This window comes from Scyliorhinus canicula, chromosome 9, assembly GCF_902713615.1.
Source record: "Scyliorhinus canicula chromosome 9, sScyCan1.1, whole genome shotgun sequence".
Lineage (NCBI taxonomy): Eukaryota > Metazoa > Chordata > Chondrichthyes > Carcharhiniformes > Scyliorhinidae > Scyliorhinus > Scyliorhinus canicula.
The window spans coordinates 39953390-39974406 of record NC_052154.1 but is presented as its reverse complement, the minus strand read 5'-3'; the positions used below and the strand labels follow the sequence as shown (position 1 = coordinate 39974406).

Below are 21017 nucleotides of genomic sequence, written 5' to 3'. Positions count from 1 at the left end.
AGCATGGCCAATCCACCTAACCGCACATCTTTGGACTGTGGGAGGAAACCGGAGCACCCGGAGGAAACCCACGCACACACGGGGAGGACGTGCAGACTCCACACAGACAGTGACCCAGCCGGGAATCGAACCTGGGACCCTGGAGCTGTGAAGCATTTATGCTAACCACCACGCTACCGTGCTACCCATTGAATGTACTTTTTGAATGTACTCGGACACCTCAGAGAACATGCTGTATGAAGGAAAGTTTATTGCACCTCTTGTGATTTCGCAATTTGGAATGCATTTGACCTCAGCCTGTATGCCCGACATGAAATGAATGAAATGAAAATCGCTTATTGTCACGAGTAGGCTTCAATGAAGTTACTGTGAAAATACCCTAGTCGCCACATTCCGGCACCTGTCCGGGGAGGCTGGTACAGGAATCGAACTGTGCTGCTGGCCCTGCTTGGTAAGCCAGCGATTTAGCCCAGTGAGCTAAATAGCAAGATAATTATAACGTATAAGAGGCACTGAAGAGTGGATGGAACATACCGCAGGGCGACAGGTCTGATTTTATAGCGCTTTCCGTAAGAAATGTTTTGTCTTGTGCTTCTATAAACTTTATGAAAATATATTTGGGGGGTAAATATTAGATTCAGCAAAACTGACTTCATGGGGCAAATACCTAGAAGAGTCGGAGGACTGAAATCGCAAAGGCTGCACCGACCCGAATTAAAGGGGAGGGCGGTTACCAGGGCAACCGCAGCGGGGTCAGGCCCACCCCCTCCACCGCGCGCTCCGTGACGTGCGCCAGAGGCGGTATCGCGAGATTGCAGCTGGGCGCATGCGCGGTCGGGGCAAGCGGTGGCATTTGTTCCGACTGGGGCGAGCGTGGAGTTGGAGACCGGCTTTCATCAGGTAAAAGGAAAGTTCACGCTCGGCTCCGGCGAGTGGTATAGGATCGCTTGCCTCAGCTTACGTGGGGGCACCCAGGGAGCATGTTCCCCCGTACGTCCTGCCTGTGAAGGGAAGCCCGCACCAGCCCTGGCCTCCCCCCCGCGGCCTGCGGGGATGGGGGTTGACAGGCTGGGCACTCACTCCACACGGCTGCATGGCAGCCCGGGCACGGCGTGAGCGCCTCCGCTAGCTTCCACAAAACTGCGAGTACGAAAACATTCCCACGTGTGCAAATGAATGTGATGGGGCGGCTGGGTTGGATTAAACGTGCCTCGACTGGGCTTTGTTTTCTTAGTGGAGTTTACTTTCCGCCTTAAATTCTTTTTAATGCAAATTTAATCTGGTGGAAGTGTATCCTGCCATGTTGGCAATTCTGCCCATGACTCGTAAATGATATCTATCTACTTCTAAGAAATGTGAAGGGGTCACGAACTTGTCACTAAGGTTGAGCTAGTCCATTTAGCTGCCTGTGTGTTACCTCCTTGCCCCCACTACCCGATTTTCTTTGCCCACGAAACGTCCCAGAGTCGTCCTACCCGTGAAACGGCTCCGTTCTCTAGCTTTTCTCTTCATTTCCTATCATATCCCCACTCCGGTCATCTTGTCCATGAAACTCATGCCCTGTTCTCTCAACCCTTTTCCCACTAAACTGCTGATAACCCAATTTCCTTTTCTGGTCCCTGGGTTAGCTAACTTTGTAATTGCCTTGCTCATCTTAAGTGTTGTCTCCTTTTCCTTAAACTGCTGCCATCACACTTCCAACAGCCCAACCTTGACTCTGTGCCCCAATCACTGCAAATTACACTCATCTCTAATCTCTCATTCTTTGAACATTTCACCCTCTCAAATCTACGAACATTTTAGCAACTCCAACCTCTCTAGTGAGGTTTTTTGCCACACCACAGTATTGGGACAACACTAAAATAAATTGTAAGTGATAGTGTGTGGCTGTGACCATGACACACTATCCTTCCTTATCCTCCTAACCACCTCCTTTGATGTGGTTGACCACATCCTTCTCCCTGCAACTCTGCTCCAGTGTCCATGTTAGTGGGATTGCCCTAATTTGGCTCAGGTCTTGTCTATCCAAATGTGGCCAGGGCATTTCGAGCATCTATCCAACGTGGGCAGGGCATTTCGAGCAACAGTTTCTCTTTCCACCCTGACTCTGTTACCTCCTGAAGTCCCCAAGGAATTGATCTTAGCCACCTTTTCCTTAAAGACGTAACATTAGGTTCCATGTAAACTGAAATGCTCAGGTCCTGCCTCTTTAACACGTGTCTCAATTCCCTCCACAGCCCATTGTTTTGTCAGTCTGCTTGTTGGATGTAAAACCATGAATGAGCCATAGCTTACTTCAGGTGACCATTGGAAAGACCAAAGCCATAGTATTCAGCCTCTGCCACAAACTCTTTACCCTCAGATTTGATTTTCTACCCCATTGGCGACGGTCTCAGGTAAAATCAGACTGTTCTCTACATATGTACTATTTGATCCTGAGCTGAGCTTTGATGGCAGCTATTACTATTGTAAGAGAGAATCCACAGCTGCCTCTGTTCTATTTGTAAACCAAAAAGTTGCATGAAGTAGTTTAAATTGGAATTAATTTTATAGATGGCAGGGTGGCACAGTGGTTAGCATTGCTGCCTCACAGGAACCTGGGTTCAATTCCGGCCTTGATAACTGTGTGGAGTTTGCACTTTCTCCCTGTGCCTGTGTGGGTTTGTCCGGGTGCTCTGGTTTCCTCCCACAGTCCAAAGATGTGCAGGTTAGGTAGATTGGCCATGCTAAATTGCTCTTAGGTGTCCAAACAAAAAAGTTAGGTGGGGATAGGGTAGAGTATGGGTTTAAGTAGGATGCTCTTTCCAAGGGCTGGTACAGTCTCGATGGCCCAAATGACCTCCATCTGCACTGTAAATTCTATGATTTTATGAGCCTGGATGGGGTGCACTTTCAGAGGATTGGCGTTGATTAGATGGGCCAAATGGCTCCTGCACTGTAGAGATTCTATGATTCTAATAGTATGTTTCAGCAATAGATTGAGTTTGTGAAATCTTTTTGAAATGAATATACCAGTGCCACAACATAACTTGGGCATTACAAAAATCAGGAGGAATAGGTGAGAAATGATCTCCCTCATAAAAGGTATTTCTAAAATTTTCCTTAATTATTAATACTAAAAATGACACTTCACATTGGCATTGCTTTCACAGTGCTTTGTGTGCACTCATTTATTGTCTTGAATGCAGTAGTTCGGATAACTTAACATTTGGACACTTGGGAATTAAAGATACTCAGTGTATTTTCACTTTGGGGGCCATATATTAAAAATAAACTCAGTTTCTCTTGAAGCTGTAGAATTTTGAGAACCAAGCTTTGCTTATGTCATAATTATTTAAACTGAGCCTTTACATCTTACTTTCTCTACATTCAGAATAAAGCTTGAATATTCTGCATAGTCTGAAGTTATCTTTAAAATGTTGAACCGTAGTTTCTTTAACCTTTTTGGCAACTGTAAGTAAACACTATTCATGTAAATGAGAAGTCGGAATATGCATTTCAGATTACAAAATGAACAAAAATCCTAAATGACTGAATAATTTATTTTCAGTCAGCTATGACAGATGAATGGTGAATATATTTGTTAGTGCAAATTAGCGGGTTAAATCTAGATGCATGTTGAATGGAGCTAGTTGAATTCATACTCTTGGGCACGAGGAAGAGATTTGAACCAAAAAATGTTTGGTATCTTTTTGATATCACAAAGTTTGGTATATAAAAGTTCAACTGTGAAGTGATTTCTATTAAATGTTTTAAACACAATGAGGGAGGTCCGTTAGCTCAGTTGGCTGGACGGCTGGTTCATGATGCAGAACGATGCCAACAACGCGGGTTCAATTCCTGTACCTTGCCCCTCGCCTGAGTTGTGGTGGCCCTCCGGTTTAAGTTGTCACCAATCAGTTGGCTCTCTCTGGAAGGGAAGAGCAGCCTATGGTCCTCTGGAACTGACGACACTTATGTGCACATGGGATCATGGGATCAATTGGATATTCTGCACACATTTTTAACATGCACCAACACATTAACTCAGTCCTGTTAATGCCCAAAGGATTAAAATTCAGAATCAAAATCTGTTAGTGGCTGTTAAATAGTTGGCTAGGAATAATTAGCATTTTTGTTTTTTACAATCAGGCTAGTAAATTAATAAATCAAGTAAATTACCAAGCCTGGAACTATTATTTAATGTCAGATTACTGTTAAGGATATTAATGGATAAATATTTTGAATTACTGGCATCTTACAGCAGGAGAGAAAACATTACCCTAAACCCTCAAATTCTCTGTAACCATTGACATGTTTAGCTATCTACTTCCTTCAATGGCCCTCCACCATTGTCCAGCTCTGTATTGAATCGTATGCCACAGGAGGAGGCCATTTACCATCATGCCTGCACCAGCTCTTTGAAAGACCTGACCAATTCGCCTCACTCACTTGATTGTTCCCCAAAACATAGCAGTTTATTTCCTTTTCCGGTATACATTCAATAGCCTTTTTAAAGTTATTGAATCGGCTTTTCCATCCTTTCATGCAATGCATTTTAGATTATTATAATTCCATTAAAAACATATTCTACTCATCTACCCCTGGTTCTTTTGCCAATTGTCTTGAGTCTATATCCACAAGTTACTGACTCAAACAGCCACTTGAATTGTTTTTCTCTCAAACCCCTTCGTAATTTTGGTGCCTCTAAAACTCCTCTTAACCATCTCTGTTCTAAAAAGTACCCCAGCTTCTTTAGTCTTTACACAACTGAAGTTCCTCACCCCGGATACCTTGCAAATAAATCGCTTCTTAACCCTCTATTAATATCTTGACATCCTTGCTAAAGATGATGCACATATGAAACATATCCAGTGAGGTTTACAAAATGCGTTGCTTTTGTTCTCTGTCTACAAAGACACAACTAAGGGAAAGCTTGATAGGTACATGAGGGAGAAAGGAATCTGTTTATAGGGTGAAATAAGTTGGGCTGGGGCTGTTGAGGGTCTTAAGCACTAGTATACACCAGATAGCATGTTTCCATGCAATAAATTCTAAATAAGCCTCCATTTATAAAACCAAGGATCTTGTATGCTATTTTTAACAGCCATATCAACTTGCCTTGCAACCTTCAAAGATTTTCCCATGTGAACCACCCAGCCTTCATTCTTGCACTCCCTTTTAAATTGCAGCAATTAGTTTTTATTGTCTTGCCTTATCTTTCAAAATGCATCACTTCACTTTTCTCTGCATTGAATTTCATCTGTTCATTTCTTCAGTCAATTTATGTCCTCCTGAGATCCGCTGTTGTCCTCCTTGCTGTTTACCACATTTCCAAGTTTTGTGTCATCTATAGACTTTGACATTTTGTCTCCTATACCAAAGTCCAGGGTTTTTTAAAAAATATTCTTCCGTAGGATGCAAGCATCACTGGCAAGGCCAGCATTTGTTACCTATTCATAATTGCCCTGGAGAAGGTGATGGCGAGCCGCCCAACTGAACAGCTGCAGTCCATGTGGTGTTCATACACCCATAGAGCTGTTCAGGGAGTTTCAGGTTTCGGATCCAGTGACAATGAAGGAATGGCGGGCAATATTGATCCAAGGCAAGAGTGTGACTTGCAGGGGATCTTGTGGTGTTTCCATGTATCTGCTATCCTTGTCCTGGGTGGTAGAGGTCATGGGTTTGGAAGGTGCTGTCAGAGGAGTTCTGCAGTGCACCATGTAGATTGAACAGTTCTAGTAACTGAACAAGGGACACCACTGCACTTCTCTCCATTCTGAAAAACTGTTTACCATAATTTCTTTGTCGGTCTGAGCCAGTTTTGTATCTATGCTGCCACTGCTCCTTTAATTTCATGGGCTTTAATTTGGCTAACTAATCCCTTATTTGGTACTTTATCATAATGACTTTTGAACATTTATATACACAACATCAACTGCAGATGCTCTCTTATTTCATCAAAGTAACTTGTATTTACCGTTATTTGTATGATTTCATATTTTAACACACTTTAGCCTAGTTATTTTAAATAAGTTAATTGATTCTACTGAAATAACAGACAAATACATAAAACCTGTCTCTGTTAATACATGAAATTGCTGGATCTTTTTCTTAGATTCCTAATTCCTAGCAATTTCTAGACCTTTTGAAATACTTCAAACAAATTTAAGCCATGGCAATTAAAATATAAACTTTTTCATAATTCTAATGGAAAAGGTTACTTTTACATCCTAAGATTTGGTTTAAAAAGCAAAAATCAGAAGACACAAAATTAAATTTAAAATAAACTTTCACAGTAATTTCATTATAATTAGCAAAGAAATGGCATGGGTGGAAATATATTTAATTTAAATGTATATGCCCCGTTGTCTGGTTAGGTAGCTAAAAGTCATATGACCATGGTTTAATTGGAAGCAAAAGGCCAAGAAGCCCTAGTAGAGGCAGGTGGGTGGCAAGATTTACAGAAGAACACTGAGGCATGGAGCACTGCGCACTCAGAGGTGTGCCATCTTTTGGATAAGATATGTCAAGACCTCATATGCCCCCTCAAAATTTGAAGTAGAGGATCCTGTGGCACTATTTGAAGAAGAACAGGAGAGTTCTCAGTGCCCTAGCCAATATTTTCCCCTCAACCAACACATTAAAAAGATAATTTGGTCATTTATTTCTACACTGTGACCGTGTGCACAATTAGCCTGCTGTATTTCCAATATTACAACTGTTCCTGCACCTTCAAAGGGGCTTCGTTGGCTGGAAAGCACTTTGAGGTAACTGGGGACCATGGAACGCATTAAATAAATACATGTATTTCTTTTGAACAATAGAAAACCCCAAGGATACAATGACCGCTTCCTCCTGCGATCAGGACAAGATCTTCTCTCTCCAAAGGCTGACTGAGTATACACTCAGTGAGATGAGGCTTGCTGCAGATTGTTAAGCAGTTTTATTTCCTATCGGATGAGCACACAGAACAATGGTTTTGATTGGCTTCACTTACTCCTTTCAAAACTTGTCTTAACATAACAGAAAAGGAATGAATATACTGCTATCACAGTTCATTGGGTCATCTTCCTTGACTTAAATCTAATTTTCTAATTCTCCTTTGTATTTAATTCTTCTGCAGCCCTTTGCTGCTTGACTACTTCCAGCTTTCGCAGCTGTTTTTTGTCTGTCACCAGTGTCAGCTTTTCTTCAAACTGACTACCCTGTTCCCTGCCCCCTTCCCCAGAAGAGAAGAATCCACCAGCGTAACTTGGCAATAGCCTCTGCCAAGTTCAAATGACTAGTGTTGATGTAGAAGTAATTAGCGTGAACAATCACTGGATATCAAGCTGTTTACTTGTCTCCAGCGACTGGTTCAGATAACCCTGTTTGATAACTATTTAACGCCTGACAACACTGCTGTCCTGCAGATTTAACTCGCGAGAGTTAAGTTTAGCTCAATACTAGCACTTTTTAACATATTACATCAAGCCCCTTTCACGGTGGTAGACTGAAACCTTATTCCAAAATGAGTTTTTTTTCCCCACAATGATTTTAGTATTTCCTTAAGATGCGAGTGCTTTTTATGTTTCTCCCTCTAAAATTTTCTTTCCTCAGCTATTAACCTAATGAGAGACACCCCTCCCCTGAGTTTGTAGTTTTCACTGACACTGTTTTGCCATGGCAAAACAGTGAAAGACATTTTTCCCTTTATTGGCTTTCCCCCAGCACTTGACTATTCGTAGCAGTCTGAACTGACAGGCTTCTGGCCACAAATGTCTAGTCATGCAAAACAAATCGCATCACCTTTTGGTCCTGGGGAAAGCATCAGATTCTTTAGGAAGAAAAGAAAACACATGGACTGCAGCGGTTCAAGAAGGCAACCCACGATCACCTTCTCGAGGCCAATTAGGGATGGACAATAAATGCTGGCCTAGTCAGCAATGCCCTCAACTCATGAATAATGAAAGTCAACCGAATATCACCACTAACCTTTATTTATTGACTAAACTATATATAAAAATGAAAAATTAAATCGTTTTGCTCTATCAATTGTTTCTGCCCAAGTCACTTCTGGAAATTGTTGCTCCACCGGAGTAACATCAAAATTAAACCTGTTTGCTTCAATGTCTGTCTTTTGCTCTTTCACTTTGTGTCATGATAGCAAGTGTAAGCCATTCAGCCTCTTGAACTTGGCTGATCTATACTGCTACTCCACTTAAACTTCCTTGATCCTTATTCCTTGATATTCTTACCTAATAAAAATCTGAACAACCTCAGTCTTGAAAATTTCAAATTACTCTACAAGCATATAATTTTGAGAACAAGTTCCAGATTTCCACATCCTTTTGTGCGAAGAACTGCTTCTCCATTTCATTCCCAAATGATTTTGCTCTAACGCCAAGATTATGCTCCCTTGACCTGGATTCCCCATGAGAGGAAATAGTTTCTATCTACCTTATTAGACCCTTTTGTTATTTTAAAGACTTTGATTAAATCACCCCTCAATCTCCTAATCCAATGCAATATAAAACAAGTTTGTGTGAGGTTTTTAATCCTTTAATTTCTCGTATCAGTCAAGTGAACAGGGTTAGGTGGATTGGCCATGCTAAATTGCCCGTAGTGTCCTAATAAAAGTAAGGTTAAGGGGGGGTTGTTGGTTTACGGGTATAGGGTGGATACGTAGGTTTGAGTAGGGTGATCATGGCTCGGCACAACATTGAGGGCCGAAGGGCCTGTTCTGTGCTGTACTGTTCTATGTTCTATGTTCTATGAACCTATGCTGACCAAAGCCAATATGTTACTTGCGGTTCTGTACCCAAATCTGAATGAGGTACTTCAAATGGAGTCTGAGCAAGAATCTACAGCTGAAGGATCAATTCCGCACTTCTGATTTCCTTGAGAAAAAGGCCAACGTTCCATTAGATTTTGGATTACTTGTTATACCTGTGCATTAACCTTTAATTAGTTGAACCTAAATCCCTTTGTTCCTTCCACAGCTGTGTGTCTCCATTAGGAAGCTATTCTGATTTGTCTTTCTGGAATCCAAAGTGCTCACGTGAATTCCGGATGCCATAGCTTTGCACACTCAGTCTGTGGCCCGTTGAAATTTACGGCCCCGATCCACACAACTTTCTGAACCTCTTCATTTAGTGTTATCTGCAAACTTGAATATCCAGCTCTCTATTCTTTTAGCATAGTCATTAACGATGGAAAACTGAGGCCAGGCCCGGAACACTGCTTATCACATCCTGCCAAATGGAGAACCTCTGTTTCTTATCTCCTAACCAATTACTGGCACATGTCACAAGCCTCCTTCCAATTCCATGCGCGTTCATTTTTGCCACTAACCTTTTGCATTGGAAACACATGCCTTCTGGAAACAGGATCCAGGCACTTTGCTATCCACCATTCTGGTAATCTGAAAAAAACAACTAGATTTGTCAGACATGAAATGTCCAGCAATACTTGCCTGTGTGCTCAGTCATCCTAACTCTGATGATACATTTCAGTAAGGTCACACAATTGATGCTAATCTGATAGGCCTATAATTACCTAGTTTCCAAGTTTTGTCTTAAATATTAGAATGCCATTTGCAATTCCTGAATCTAAAGAACTTTGGAAAATTTCGAAATTGTGCCTGCAATTTCCTCATCTGTTTCCTTCGGTATCTTGGGTGGAAATCATCATGGCCAGGAGATGGATTTATCTCAAGTCTCATGAATTTTCTCTCTTGCTCCTTTTTACTTAAATCTACTCACCACCTCCTCTTCAATCATTCATTCACTTGTGCTCGGTCTGAAGCAGGTCCTAGGCCAGTGTTGGGCAACCTGTAGCCTGGGGCCCACATGTGGCCCATCTTGTTTCTGAATTCAGTCCACAAGACATTTTGTTGACTGATGCGCAGGGTTGCCACATTCAGTTGATTTCCATTCGCGTTGCTTTTTCCTACCGGCATGACGAAGTGATACACATGTGAAGTGAGGTGCATGTTGATTCCACACAACATTGACTGAGAGCTGTGTCCAAAGTGTCAATATTTCTTTTGTATTTAACATTTGATGTTGATAGTCCTGTTAATATATAAATGATTAAGCATTTTCCATAAACCGTTAGTAAATACATTGTGTTCATGAGGTCGTGATGGTTAGTGACCAAGTCTGATTGGAACGTTGCAGCCCACTGAGATGAAGGAAGGTCAATGATGCAGTCCATTCACAAGCCTAGGTTGCCCCTCGCTCCAAGGCTCATTGGCTACTGATGATTAATAGAACATTACAGCGCAGTACAGGCCCTTCGGCCCTCGATGTTGCGCTGACCTGTGAAACCCCTCTAAAGCCCATCTACACTATTCCCTTATTGTCCCTATGCCTATCCAATGACCATTTGAATGCGTTTAGTGTTGGCGAGTCCACTACTGTTGCAGGTAGGGCATTCCACGCCCTTACTACTCTCTGAGTAAAGAACCTACCTCTGACATCTGTCCTATATCTATCTCCCCTCAATTTAAAGCTATGCCCCTCGTGCTGGACATCACCATCCGAGGAAAAAGGCTCTCAATGTCCACCCTATCTAATCCTCTGATCATATAGAATTTACAGTGCAGAAGGAGGCCATTCGGCCCATCGAGTCTGCACCGGCTCCTGGAAAGAGCACCCTACCCAAGGTTAACACCTCCACCCTATCCCCATAACCCAGTAACCGCACCCAACACTAAGGGCAATTTTGGACATTAAGGGCAATTTATCATCTCCAATCCACCTAACTTGCACATCTTTGGACTGTGGGAGAAAACCGGAGCACCCGGAGGAAACCCACGCACACACTGGGAGGATGTGCAGACTCCACATAGACAGTGACCCAAGCCGAAACCGAACCTGGGACCCTGGAGCTGTGAAGCGATTGTGCTATCCACAATGCTACCGTGCTGCCCATTATGGCAGCATCTTGTATGCCTCAATTAAGTCACCTCTTAACCTTCTCTCTATCGAAAACAGCCTCAAGTCCTTCAGCCTTTCCGCGTAAGATCTTCCCTCCGTACCAGGCAACATCCTTGCAAATCTCCTCTGTACCCTTTCCAATGCTTCCACATCCTTCCTATAATGCAGCGACCAGAACTGCACGCAATACTCCAAATGCGGCTGCACCAGAGTTTTGTACAACTGCAACATGACCTCATGGCTGCGAAACTCAATTCCTCTACCAATAAAAGCTAACACACCGTACGCCTTCATAACAACCCTCTCAACCTGGGTGCCAACTTTCAGGGATCTGTGGACATGGACACCGAGATCTCTCTGCTCGTCCACACTACCAAGAATCTTACCATTAGCCCAGTATTATGTCTTCCCGTTATTCCTTCCAAAATGAATCACCTCACACTTTTCTGCATTAAACTCCATTTGCCACCTGTCAGCCCAGCTCTGCAGCTTATCTATGTCCCTCTGTAACTTGTAACATCCTTCTGCACTGTCCACAACTCCACCGACTTTTAGTGTCATCTGCAAATTTACTCGCCCATCCTTCTACGCCCTCCTCTAGGTCATTTATGAAAATGACAAACAGCAGCGGCCCCAAAACAGATCCTTGTGGTACACCACTAGTAACTGGACTCCAGTCTGACCATTTTCCATCAACCACCACTCTTTGCCTTCTATCTAGCCAATTTCTGATCCAAACTGCTAAATCACCCTTCCTGAGCTGCTTTTCTTGGTGGTTTTAACAATGGTGATTTGCATGTGCCTTCCACCCTCGGGCAGAGCGAGGAGTCGGGTAGCAAGTCTATCTCAGCCAGAATGGGAATCGAACCCAGAGTATTATTCTGAAACACGTGCTAGCCAACTGAGCTGACCAACCTCCTTTCCTCCCCGTGGCACCTTTTTTTTAGGTTTCTTTTACTGCTGGTGTTTTGCCCTCTTCCTCCAGTGTGAAAACTGATGCAAAATACTCTTGTCATTCCCTTTTCATCCATGATAGTCTTGCCTTCATCTGTCTTTAATGGGTTCACATTTCTCTTTCCACACTTTCTCAATATGTAAATACTGTGGATCGAAATATACATCTGGATGGTATATGTTGGTGAAATGGCAGACATGTAGCAAATGAGATTTAACATAGAGAAGTGTTCATTTTGATAGAAAGAATAAGGAGGGGCAATATGAGTTAATTGATGTAATATAAAGAGCAAACACATTTGAGGGTATATAGACACAAATCTTTGAAGGTGGCTGGACAATCTGCGAGGATTTTAAAATGGCTTACCAGATCCTTGGCAACCGAAGAAGTGTCATATCGGACTCAAAATGTTAACCTCTGTTTCTCTCTCTGCAGATGCTGCCAGACCTGCTGAGTTTTATCCAGCATTTTCTGCTTTCTTTTCAGATTTCCAGCATCCAGGGTATTTTGATTTTATTAGTGAACCTATTGGGTTATTTAATCTATGAAGCATCTGATGTTTGGACTTCCGGTGGTGTTATGTATGGGGAAGACGTGCACGACATGGCTCCCACTAGAGTGCTACCCTTTTCTCTTAGTTTCAGGGGGTATTTTCTTTTTAAAACCCACATAATTGATGGGATAAGTATCCTATATAGGTGGAATATGCAAAAAAGTCAGGGGGAAAAAGGCAGACAGTAGACGTTTGTCGACAGAATAGGAGGCCTCTCGGAGCTCGGCAACAGATAAAATGGCAGAGTCAGCCTCTGGGGTTCCGGCCACTCCACTAACGACTAAGGTGCTTTCGGGTACCTTGGCGAAAGAATTCGATAAACACTGGCGGGTTGTATCGGAGGACCTCCAAAAATCAATGGAGGAGGTCTTGGCCCCCATCCGAATGATTCTGGAGAAAACCAACAAAACTGAAAACCCATGCAGCAAGACGTAGATAAAAGACATGGAACTGGCCCTTTCGACACATAGTGACCAGATTGCATCACTGGAAGCATAGATGTCTCTGGTGCCTGAAGCAACTAAATTGCTGAAGGCCAAGGTCAATGATTTAGAGGAACGACCTAGAAGGCAAAATGTTTGAATTCTGGTGCTGTCAGAGGGGATGGAAGGCCCAACTCCCATGGAGTATTTTGTAGAGATGTTCAGGAAGATGGTGGGGGGTGGTGGATACATATCCCCTCCTGAGATGGACCGAGGCCACCGTACACTCCAGCAGAGACCTCGTTGTGAGGATTCACCGCATGCAGTAATAGTGAAGTTCTATAGCTTCAAAGAGAAAGAGTGGGTCCCTGAGATGGGTGAGGGAACATCGTGACTTCAAATGGGAAGGCTGCGCCAGATGGTTTTACCAAGATGTGAGAGTGGAGCTGGCGAAGAAGAGGGCTGCATTCAATAAAGCCAAGGCTGCCCTGTACAAAAGTGGACTCCGATTCGGCACGGCTAAGAGTGACGTTCAAGGGAAAAGTCTACTTATTTGATGAGGCGGACTCCTTTGTCAAGAAACACAGAATGGGCGCGGTGTGATTTAATTTTTTGGGGACGGCATGTTGGATTGTTTGGGTTCCATGCTTATTTTTACATTTTTCTGTTTTTGGTGGGATTGAATTTTTACAGATTGGGCTTCGGTTTGAGGTTGTTCATGTGGGGTTCTGTTTGGATTGTTATGAAAATATATAGCTCCCTGTCAGCTTAGAGTGCTTGTTTAGATTTGTTCGAAGTAGATTTTAGTTGTTTGTGTTCACCTTCTATTTGTATGCGTATTGGGTGTGGTGCTATCTGAGGGTGAGGACATTGGGTAGAAAGGATTATGGGATGGGGTAGTTTGCTGATGCTGCATGCAGATTTTCTTTTGTTTAGTCTTGTGGTTTGGGTTGGTAGACTTGGTTGTTGTACCTGTTGGGTAATCTATCTTGGTGGAAATGGCTGACTCCAGATTGAGGGAGAGGGTGGGAGACCCTCAATTCATTTGGTCACCTGAAATGTCAGGGGATTCAATGTCGAGAGTATTTGCTCACCATAAAAGTTTAAATTCTGACGTCGTATTTTTCTAAGAGACTAATTTGCGGGTCAGAGACCAGACAAGGCTGCAGTAAGGTGAGTGGGACAAGTCTTTCATTCAGGCTTCGAAGGTAGGGCCCCTGGTATGGCAGTATTAATTAATAAAAGGGTTCAGTTTTCTGCTGCTAAGATCTTGGCCGACTCCAATGGCAGACATGTTATTGTCTGTGGCTCTCTTATGGGAACTCCAGTGGTTCCAGTTAATATTTATGCTCCAAACTGGGATGATACAAATGTTATTAATAATCTGCTGGCCTCCCTCCTTTTTGGATTTGCTTCAGCTTATTTTGTGTAGGTACTTAAACTGTGTTCTGAACCTAGTCTGGATCGGTCCAAGCCCAAAGCACGACTCCATCAGAGGTGGCCAGAGCTTTGTTGTTTTTCATGGAACTGGTGGGGTAGGGGGATAAGATCCATGGCACTTTTTGCACCCAGGTGATAAACATTTTTCTCACATGTGCATCGGGTATTCTCACTGGTCAAATTTGTTTGTGATGGCTAGGTCTCTCCTTTCTGTGGTGGCGGCTGGTTACTCAGCAGTTGTAATTTTGGACCATGCCCTACACTTTGTTGATTTGCACTGGAGTCAGGTCCTCCCAGTGTCCACCCTGAAGGTTCAACACAACATTATTAGTGGACAAGAAATTTTGTGAATGCATATCCACCATCATTGGAGAATATATAAAATTAATAAAAATGAGTCACTCTCACCTATGCTGTGGGAAGCCCTTAATGTGGTCCTCGGGGAGATTATCTCCCACAAAGTGCACATGGTGAAGGCAGCATGGGCGGAGAGCAGAGGCTGGCGGCCTTCATTCTGGAGGTGGACCACCAGTACTCACTTGCCCCAACCCCGGAGTTATTGGCAAGTAGGAAAAATCTTCATACACAATACGAGCTATTGTCAACAGACAGAGTGGTGTGCCAGCTGTGACACTTAAGGGGTATATTTTATGAATATGGGGAGAAGGCTAGTTACCTCTTAGCTCACTAGCTGAGGTGACAGCCAGCTTCCTGGAAAATCGTACTTCTCCACATTATAAACACACCCTGGGAGGAGAATGATTCACTACCTCTTCGCCTTGCCAACACTTGCTTTCATTATCTGGGGGTCTGGGTGGCCCACAGTTGTATGTTGCTTCATAAATTAAATTGCACCAGTCTGGTTGATGGTGTCAAGTCAGACGTGAAGGTGGGCAAACCTCACCCTGTCCTTGGCGTGCAGGGTTTAAATTATTAAAATGAACGCACCCCCGAGAATTCTATTTCTTTTTCATTGTCTCCCCAATTTTCCCCAGTCACTTTTGGTTAAAGTCAATAAATTAATGTCTTCCTTCATTTGGATGGGTAAGACTCCAATAATCCATGGGGCTTGCTCCAAAGAGCAAGGCAGTCTGGAGGCTTGGCTGTACCCAATTTATTGTTTTACTATTGGGTAGCCAATATTAAGAAGATGTGTTGTGGTTCAGTGATCCAGGATCCATAAGGGGATAAATGGAAGCAAGCACCTACGTGGTTTCCAGCTTGGTGCAATAGTTGCCTTTCTCTTTAATAAGATGTTCTCTGAACCCAGTAGTGGTGTCCACTCTGTAAATTTGGAATCCGGTCGGGCAGCATTTTAAGCTCTGGCCCCCATCTGTAATAACCACCTCTTCCAGCCAGTGGGTTTGAGGACTCTGGGTCTGTACTCGTTGGAGTTGGAGTTTAGAAGTATGAGGGGAGATCTTATTGAAACTTACAGGATACTGCGAGGCCTGGTTAAAGTGGACGTGGAGAGGATGTTTCCACTTGTAGGAAAAACAAAGCAGAGGACACAATCTCAGAATAAAGGGATGATCCTTTAAAACAGAAATAAGGAGAAATTTTGTCAGCCAGAGGGTGATGAATCTGTGGAACTCTGTCGCAGAACGCTGTGTAGGCCAAATCACGGAGTATCTTTAAGACAGAAATAGATTGATTGATATTTATTGTCACATGTACCGAAGTACAGGGAAAAGTATTTTCCTGCGGCCAAGGGAGCGTACAGATCGGGGGAGTCATTGAGGAGTCTGGTAGCTGTGGGAAAGAAGTTGTTCCTATGTCTGGATGTGCGGGCCTTCAGACTTCTGCATCTTCTGCCTGATGGTAGGGTCTGGAAAAGGGCAAAGCCTTGGTGTGAGGGGTCTCTGACAATGCTGTCTAATAGGGTAATGATTAATAAGGGGATCAGTGGTTATGGGGAGAAGGTAGGAGAATAGGGATGAGAAAAATATCAGCAATGAATGAATGGCGTTGCAGACTCGATGGATCAGACTCGATGGGTCCTATACCGGCCTCCCCGAACAAGCACCGGGATGTGGCGACTAGGGGCTTTTCACAGTAACTTTGTTGAAGCCTGCTTGTGACAATAAGCTATTATTATTATTATCTTATGGACTCAACGTTTTAAGTCATGGGAGGGGAGGGTTTGGACACCTGTTGTGATGGGGAGGTTTGCCAGTTTTAAGGAACGGGGAGAGAAATTTCAACTGCCTGGTTCCAGTCCTTGCAGATACTTTCAGATTCAAGATTTTTTGTGCACAGCTTTTTCCTCCTTTCCCTTGGTACCACTCTCTTCCCTGTTGAAGAGGATTTTGTCTTTGACTGGGTCTGGACTATTCTGGGCATATATGGCCATATTTTCTTGGCTGAGTCAGCTCTGATGAGAGGGGTGAGGGTGAAATGGGAGGGTGAGTTGGGTCCTATTCTGGATAATGAGGTATGGAATGAGACCCTTCACAAGGTCTACTCCATGTCTTCATGTGCTCGGCTAATACAATTCAAGGTGGTGCACAAGGCGCATCTGACTAAAGTGTGGATGAGTGGATTTTTCTGAGTTGGAGGAGTTGGGCTGGCGAACCACACTCCTATGTTCTGGTCTTGTCCCAAGTTGGTAAGCTTTTAGGCCTCTTTCTTCAACACTGCAGAGATACTCAATGTTGATTTGGATCCATGTCCGCTGGTGGCTATTTTTGGGGTATCAGACTCGCCGGTGCTTCTGGCGGACGTACTCGTCTTCACCTCATTGATAGCCTGGAGACAAGTTCCTCTTGGGTGGAGATCTCCTACTTTGCCCAGTGTCTCGACTTGATTGGGGTGGCCTCATGTCTTTCTTTCATTAGGAGTAGATTAGGTACAACATCAGAGGGTCGGCGGAAGGGTTCTACCTAAGATGGCAGCCATTCATTTCCTTTTATAAGTAGCTAGTCGCCATCAGCTGTTTGGGGACTTAGTTTAGTTTTTGGGAATTAAGTTAATATGTGCTTTTGCTTGTCAGTCTTGTTCTTTTATTGTGTAACTTTGGTTAATTGTTTTGTATGATTGTGTTTATTATGAAAAAATTTAATAAACATTTTTTAAAGTATCTGATGTTATTCATATTAATAATTCTCTGCAATGAAATTGGCATGCAGTAGAAATCCAGTGTGTAATTCACAGGCACTGGATGCATCTATTCACCCACAGCACATCATTCTAGATTATTTTCTACATTAGTTTTCACTTCAGTTCATGAGCTGTATTTTGAGATGGGCATGTAACGGTATCTGAAGAAGCCCAAATCGTAACAGTCAACATAAATCCTTGTTCAGCTTCATTTGTGACTTTCTTCCCAGATACGATTCCCGTCAGAAAATGGTCACGCTAGCAGCATCTTGACTTTATGTAACCACCATGGAGATTGTAACATCTTATTCTGCTTGAAGACCCATGGAGCAATTAAAAACATTTAAAGATCTTATTATGTGACACACAAAAGATTGCTAGCAAGATAATTAGCTTGTGGTTTTCATGGCAGTCCATTACATGGATTAATTTTTCAATGCAGTTTTTATGTAAAGGCAGGGTAAAAATACTTGTCAGATTTGTATGGAACTGTGTTAGAAGATTGAACGTCAAAAACTGTCACATTGTAATAACTTCCGCCAAGTCTCAACAGTATGGATTTAAGAGGCATGAGTTATGTTAAAGGTGTGGTGGAGGTTTAGAAAGCTCGATATTTTGTTAGAAATTACAACACTAAAAAACGGTGGCAAATTCTATACCGATAACCCATCAAACAACATTTTCTCCCACAGATTATTTTATATATAACAAACACTGCCATGACACATTTGCTGACATGTGCGGCTTTTTTGCCAATTTTACGAGCTAATCAGTATCCCCTTGCAACTTTGGCCTCAATTATATACAATGCTTCCTATTTTAACATTCTCTAACAATTTGAGTGCCACTTCCTGTAGTCCTATTTACAAACTATTTATGTACACAGTGAGCAGAAGTTGTCCATAAAGTAGTGCTATGGGATCCTTGATGCAGTTGCCCTCACTCACTAGCATTAATTCTTGCTCTGTTTCCTGCCTTCGCACAGTTTTAATCCAATGTTCTACTCTTCTCTAATTCTATAACATTTATCTTCAATATTGTCATATGCAACACTTTGCCAAATGCTTTCTGATAGTCCATGTAAACCACAAGTATTGCATTTCCCTCATCCACCATTGCTGATTTTTCAAGCACAATTTTCCTCTCTGAAATACATGCCATAACCTTACACTGTCAATTCAATAACTGTTAAACAACTGGCAAGAAAACATACTGGCTCCACTGAATACACCTAACCTTGTAAATATCAGCAGGATGGAGTTCTTCTGTAGTGGTAGCTGTTTAAAATGTTCTGAAACTCGAGTTGGGATGGGAATTGGAATGTTGGGCTATGGGATAAGGCCCTGAAAAGAGTCAATGCATCCTCGTCATGTGCCAGGCTTAGCCTGATCCAGTTCAAGGTGGTCCACAGGGCTCATATGACTGTGGCCCAGATGAATAGGTTTTTTGAGGAGGTTGAGGACAGGTGTGGGAGGTGCGGGGGAAGTCCGGCGAATCATGGACATATGTTTTCGCCGTGTCCGAAGCTGAGCAGATTTTAGCAGGGATTCGCAGATGTTATGTCAGAGGTCCTGGAGCGGAGGGTGACTCCGAGTTCAGAGGTGGCAATATTTGGAGTGTCGGAAGATCCGGGAGCCCAGGGGGTGGGGGAGAAAGGCCAACGTCTTTGCCTCCCTGGTGGCCCGGAGACGGATTTTGCTGGGATGCAGGGACTCCGGAGCCTCCAAGGTAGGGGGTGTGGGTCAGTGACATGGCAGGGTTTCGTAGGCTAGAAAAGATTAAGTTCACCTTAAGGGGTTCAATACAGGAGTTCGCTCTCAAGTGGCAGCCGTTCATCAACTTCTTTAAGGAAATCTGACCGTCGGCACAAGTGGGGGGGGGGGGGGGGAAGCATGGTAGTGAAGAATTGGGGCAGGAAATCTAAGGTATGGGTAGCTAGGAGTTAGGGCGGGGGGAAGTTGGGTGTGTTACTATGGGTCTTTGCGTGGGTTGGACCACTCTGTTATTTAGAATGTTAATATGTTGAAATGTTAAAATTGTAAATGCCTCAATAAACTGTTTTCTTAAAAATAAATGTTCTGAAACCACCACATTAACTTACCTATTTTCCCAACAGTTTATCTAAACAACTGTGGTCTTGGCATGAGTTTGAATGGTGCACGTAAAATCACGACTGTACAACTGAATGAACGGACTGGAAGAATCTACTATGTATTCATTGATACCAGCTCCTGGATTTGCAGCAGAACAATTAACTTTTAAAAGGTAGCCTGAATTAGAAGGCAACTTAAATTGAAGAAAATTCTGAATTCATGTTGCTACTTGCTTCTGTTATTGTCTATTATACAACTGCCAAAAGAAGTATTTCTGCTTTGCAAGTTGCATATCCACCCTACTCGTGAAATGGAAAATTGCGAACCCATGTCACAAACAAAAATGTGTGTTCATCCTACACTTGAATGCTGATTATCTGTAATAGTGAAGTTAACAAAGGTATGGATGAGGGTTTCACAACATGGAATTACATACACTTTTGTAATGGAGAGAATGTGGAGTTGTAACTTCAGTTCAGGTATCAAGAGGATGCCAAGGTTGGAAAATGTCTGAGTGAGGATGAGGCAATGGCTTAAAATAGGGATAGTCAGTGGCAGGCATCAAAAACAATGGTTTTGCTATTACCAGTGCTTAGCTAATGTAAATTGTGGCTCATTCCAAGGCTGGATGTTGGTCAGGACAGAAAGAATTAAGAGCTCAAGAAAGGGAAGAGAGGTGGCGAGGTAGAACTTGGTAACATCAACATACATGGAGAAGTCACAGATGACGATTGCAAGGAGCATGTAGTTGAAGAAGAAAAATGGCAGCACTGGATCATTCTGAGAATTTGGAGGTGAGGAAAGTAGCCATTACTGGTAATCCTCTGTTAAGTAAGAGTGGGAACAAGCATGAGTGTCCTTTTGAACTTGGGCAACAGGGGAGTGAGAATGGGGAAGAAGAATGTTGAAGGAGATTGTAGCCTTTGACATGCTGCGCTTCCAGAGCATTTGAGAATAAAGGATAACATACTATAGCCATAGAGTCAGACAATACAGAAGAGGCCATTTGGCCCATCGTGTCTACATCGACAATCCACACCAATCCCACTTTTCAGCACGTGGTCCATAGCCTTGAATGTTATGACATGTCAAGTATTCATCACATACTTTTTAAAGGTTGTGAGGTTTTCCGCCCTTCCTACCCTCCCAGACACTGCATTTCAGACTCGCACTGCCCTCTTGGTGAAAGCATTTTTCCTCCAGTCCCCTCTAAACCTCCTGCCCTCATCTTAAAATTATGCCCTCTGGTTATTGACCCTTCAACTAAAGGGAACGGCTGCTTCCTCGCCACCTGTCCATACCCCTCATGCTCTTATACACTTCAATCAGGTTCCCACTCCGCCTTCTCTGCTCGAAAGAAAACAATCAGAGCCTATCCAACCTCTCTTAATAGCTCAAATGCTCCATACCAGGCAACATCCTGGTGAATCTCCTCTGCATCCTCTCCAGTGCAATCTCACCCTTCCTGTAGTGAGGTGATCAGAACTGCACTACTCCAGCTGTGGCCTAACCAAAGTTTTGTACATTTCCAACATAACCTCTCCACTCTTA

The 21017-nt window shown here is 43.1% G+C and overlaps 1 protein-coding gene across 3 annotated transcripts in view; it reads left to right on the top strand.

Annotated features, from left to right (window-relative positions):
* The first annotated feature begins 825 nt into the window (after positions 1–825).
* Positions 826–21017, top strand: part of znf507 (zinc finger protein 507) — a 42649-nt gene continuing 22457 nt past the window's right edge. For 2 of the 3 annotated variants that reach the window (XM_038806584.1, XM_038806585.1), the window contains exons 1-3: positions 826–900; positions 2238–2396; positions 19490–19638. The gene's annotated coding sequence lies outside the window, so the exon portion shown is untranslated. The remainder of the gene's footprint in view (positions 901–2237; positions 2397–19489; positions 19639–21017) is intronic. The other variant, XM_038806586.1, reaches the window with a different exon arrangement.